Source organism: Felis catus, chromosome B1 (assembly GCF_018350175.1).
Source record: "Felis catus isolate Fca126 chromosome B1, F.catus_Fca126_mat1.0, whole genome shotgun sequence".
Lineage (NCBI taxonomy): Eukaryota > Metazoa > Chordata > Mammalia > Carnivora > Felidae > Felis > Felis catus.
The window spans coordinates 121470068-121474084 of NC_058371.1; the positions used below are offsets into that span (position 1 = coordinate 121470068).

Genomic DNA, 4017 nt, shown 5'->3' on the forward strand with positions numbered 1-4017 from the left:
AGAATCCTTCATGATAACCCCTACCCTAGTGGTTCTCAACTTGGGGTGATTTTATCCCCAAAGGATATTTGGCGATGTTGGAAGATAATTCTCACTGTCATGACTAGAGGGAGAGAACACTACAGTAGAAGTCAGGAGAAGCCAGGAATATTGCTAAACATCGTGTCATGCATAAAACATTCCTTCACAATAAAGAATTATTCAGCCCAAAATGTCAACAGAGTGGAAGTTGAAAAACCAGAGAGATAGAGCACAAACAGGGGAAGGGGCAGAGAGAGAAGGAGACGGAATCCGAAGCAGGCTCCAGGCTCTGAGCTGTCAGCACAGAGCCCGACTCAAGGCTGGAATCCAAAAACCATGAGATCATGACCTGAGCTGAAGTCAGAGGCTTAACCAACTGAGCCACCCAGGCGCCCCAAATCTGCATTTTAATAAGAGTCTCAGGTGACTCCTCTGCACGTTGACGTTTGAGAGGCAGTGAACTACACTTTTAGCTCCACCACGCTAAGTCTTAAGTAAAACAAATCCCGTACATTTGTTTGTTCTCCATGCACAGACACAAAGAAGCAACGTGAGAAAGGTAGTGGTGGGCAGTGGGGAAGCACATGGACAGGTCCAGCAGCGATGTAATATTAGGGACTGGAATTCTCTTCAGCAGATGGTTCTTAATAGATGACTTCCCCATGATGATGAGAGCTTGCAAACAATTGTGCCAGCATACCAAAAAGATGAGTGCTCCAGAAAAAAGAAACGCATAGCTTCTGGCTCCTTGGTGTGTGCCAACGTTACAGAACGGATCTACGTAAAAACAAAAACATCCCATTAAAGTCATTAACAGCTAACTTGTTTAAAATTGTTGAAAAAAATAGAAGGAAAAGAGACTGAATTTTTTTTTTTTAATTTTTAATTGCTAATTTTGGTGTCACGTAAACTTAGTTTCAAAACCGATCGAACCCTCACTGCCACTTCTGGGCATACAAAAATGCATTGACGTGTCCTACAACCATCAAAGATCCCATTGGCGTTTGATGTTACACAGCGATCTTGTCTGACTAAAGCACTGTAAGCACAGATCCAGGTGCTCTCAGATTCAAATTCCCGTTCTGTGATGCATGTTAAACCGTTCACCAGAAACCACAGTCCCTTTATTTATAATAGGGATTTATTTAATATTGACTTTGTATTTCTATATTATTTTTTATTATCCACACTTTTGTTTTATTTTTTTAATTTTTTTTAATGTTTATTTATTTTTGAGAGAGAGAGGGAGAGGGAGAGAGAGAGAGAGAGAGAGAACAAGTGGGGGAGGGCAGAGAGAGAAGGAGACACAGAATCCAAAGCAGGCTCCAGGCTCCGAGCTGTCAGCACAGAGTCCGATACGGGACTGGAACCCACAGACTGAGAGATCATGACCTGAGCCTAAGTCAGACGCTTAACCAACTGAGCCACCCAGATGCCCCTCCACACTTTTGTGCCCCCCAGCTGCCCCCCAAAAGTGTGATCAGCTGAAGCAGAAATGCACTCATGCTTTAAGGCTCACAAATAACCCATATCTGGAGACAAAAGATAGAAAACCATCTATGTTTTCTATACACACAATGTAAAATTAACACTTCTGATTTTAAACATCTCTTATAAAAATATCCTTAGCAAAAGAAATATATACACTTTATTTTTCTTATGCTTACACACCCCGTCTACGATAGGCATCAAAAACAAGAAAAATGTATAAACACACACACATGCGCACACACACACACCTACATTTATGGTCAATTATATTGCAGAATATATGCATCAACACCTAAAGTCAAAGAACCTCCTCTTTACCCTGAAAATATGTATCTAAACTTTGGTTTTCAGTGAAACTATTTGTTCCACGATTGTGTGTCCTCCAGGATCCACCTGAGTTTATCCCTCAATCTTCAATCTTAGTCTACCCAACACGTTTGGCCAAAAAATGCCTGTTCCACCTTTCCTCATGCAAGTAATAAGTATCTGCTTCCGTCGAGCACTGCTTGAAGCTTTGCTTCTGGAAGCAGAGCCTTGCAGCTCTCCTTTTATCTAACTCATCCTGGGGATAACCCCCTAGGAAGGGCCTGGATGGCTTGAGTGAGCTATGGAAAACTAAAATCCTATGCTCTGTTAACTGAGTGTAGCTTCAACCTTATTGTTGGAAGTGAGCCTTACCCGACATTTGATATTAATCATCGACACTAGAGAAATAGCTCAGGGAGAAGAATTGTCATCTGTGGCCAACCAAGTCTCACTGGACACAACCCACTGCTCAGTGTTACTTTAACTTGTTGTGCTGAGATGTCACAGCTGTCAGCCAGCTCACACATCTTTCCAAAGACTTGCTAGGTCTAGTGTTCTCCCTGTCCATAAATGCAACATATGTTAGCAACATTCATTGACAGATTTCAGCAGTCTTTTTTCCCTCGTCGAGCTGTTAGTTTAGTTGTCAAACACAAGAATCTCTCTTTAGTCTTTAAAGAATTCAGAGCCACAATCAGAGCTAGGGGGAAATAGCAAAGGAGACTGACAGCATGCCCATCAAGATTTTCCAGCAGCTGCTGAGCTGTTTACATACACTGCCTGCCCTCCCTCCGTCTTTCCAGCCAGTGGAATACTGAAGAAATGTACCTGGACTTTATAGATAGAGACAACTGAAAGACACCGATACAGATGAATTAGAGGTCAAATGAAAGTTAATTTTAAGTTGTCTAGTTAATTGGGGTTAGTCATTTTTTATCGTTCATACATAGCCTCTTCAGGGACCCCCCACGTTATGTCTGGGCTCTGCCCAAGAGGCCAGAAAGGTTGGGTGGTGAGCAGAGGCTCCATAAAGCACAAGGACCATGGAGCCGGAGGCATTCCCAAAAGGCCTTCGTCAAATTACTAAAGACATGTAGGAAAAATGCAAGCAATAGTAAATAAAACTATGCTGATGGGAAGGCATAAAAGAGGAAAGTTGGAGAGGTTAGTATTCTAGAAAATGGTGAGAATGGAGTGAGAAATTTGGGGCAGGGCAAGGCTGTCAAGCATTTAAAGCCAAGCGTGCTGGACCTGAAGCTGAGTATTCTTCTTAAGTGGTTCCTGAGGCATCTTTTTGAAACAATATCTTCAAACAACTTAGATATATATGGTGTTCGAAACGAATTCCAGCTTTTCAGGACTCCAGCAGGAATATATCCAAGAAGGACAATTTTTATTTTACATAGAAGATTGTAAGGTCCTTGCTAAAGAAGCATTTCTCTATGAGAAAATGAGGTCATGCTTGGGGTCTGGTGAAGCCAAGGTCTGTCATGCATCCAGAGCAGTCCTGAGCTCTGTCAAACTTGACCCTCAGGCTTTGCTCCAGGCTTCCCACTGCAGTTGCATCGATTCTTACTCTTTTCTGAAAACGTCACTGATCTTGAACATGGCCATATGAGATCCCACCTGTGGGATCAAGAACAGGAGAAAGATTTAAAACTTTTCTCTCCAACTCAAGCAAGCCAGAAATGCTGACTTCATTAGGAATATCAGCTCACGTCCTGGCATATGGCAGATTTATTCACAAAGTAAAAAACTGGGAGTTTTTAAATATTCTTTTCATTAAAATTTAAGTTAAAAGAAGATGAGTTTAGTGAAAAACAATTGTTTATATAAGCTACCATTTTATTTTATTTACTTGGCAGGTAAAACCAAGGGATGAAAATCTTGACTCACCATCATTTTAAAGAAAACCGTCCTTGGGGCGCCTGGGCGGCTCAGTCAGTTAAGTGGCCGACTTCGGTTCAGGTCGTGATCTCGCGGTCCGTGAGTTCGAGCCCCACGTCGGGCTCTGTGCTGACAGCTCGGAGCCTGGAGCCTGTTTCAGATTCTGTGTCTCCCTCTCTCTGACCCTCCCCTGTTCATGCTCTGTCTCTCCCTGTCTCAAAAATAAATAAAACGTTAAAAAAAAATTTTTTTTAAAGAAAACCGTCCTTGATCCCTGTAGCTGACAAAAAATTGGACATGAATTACATTATG

At 42.0% G+C, this 4017-nt stretch overlaps 1 long non-coding RNA gene across 1 annotated transcript; it reads right to left on the minus strand.

Moving 5' to 3' along the window:
* Positions 1-310: 310 nt before the first annotated feature.
* Positions 311-3773, minus strand: LOC102901948. Its single transcript, XR_890254.3, has 3 exons — positions 3715-3773; positions 3070-3444; positions 311-798 (listed from the first exon to the last, which is right to left on the minus strand). It is a non-coding gene; the product is annotated as an uncharacterized LOC102901948 (long non-coding RNA).
* Positions 3774-4017: the final 244 nt, after the last annotated feature.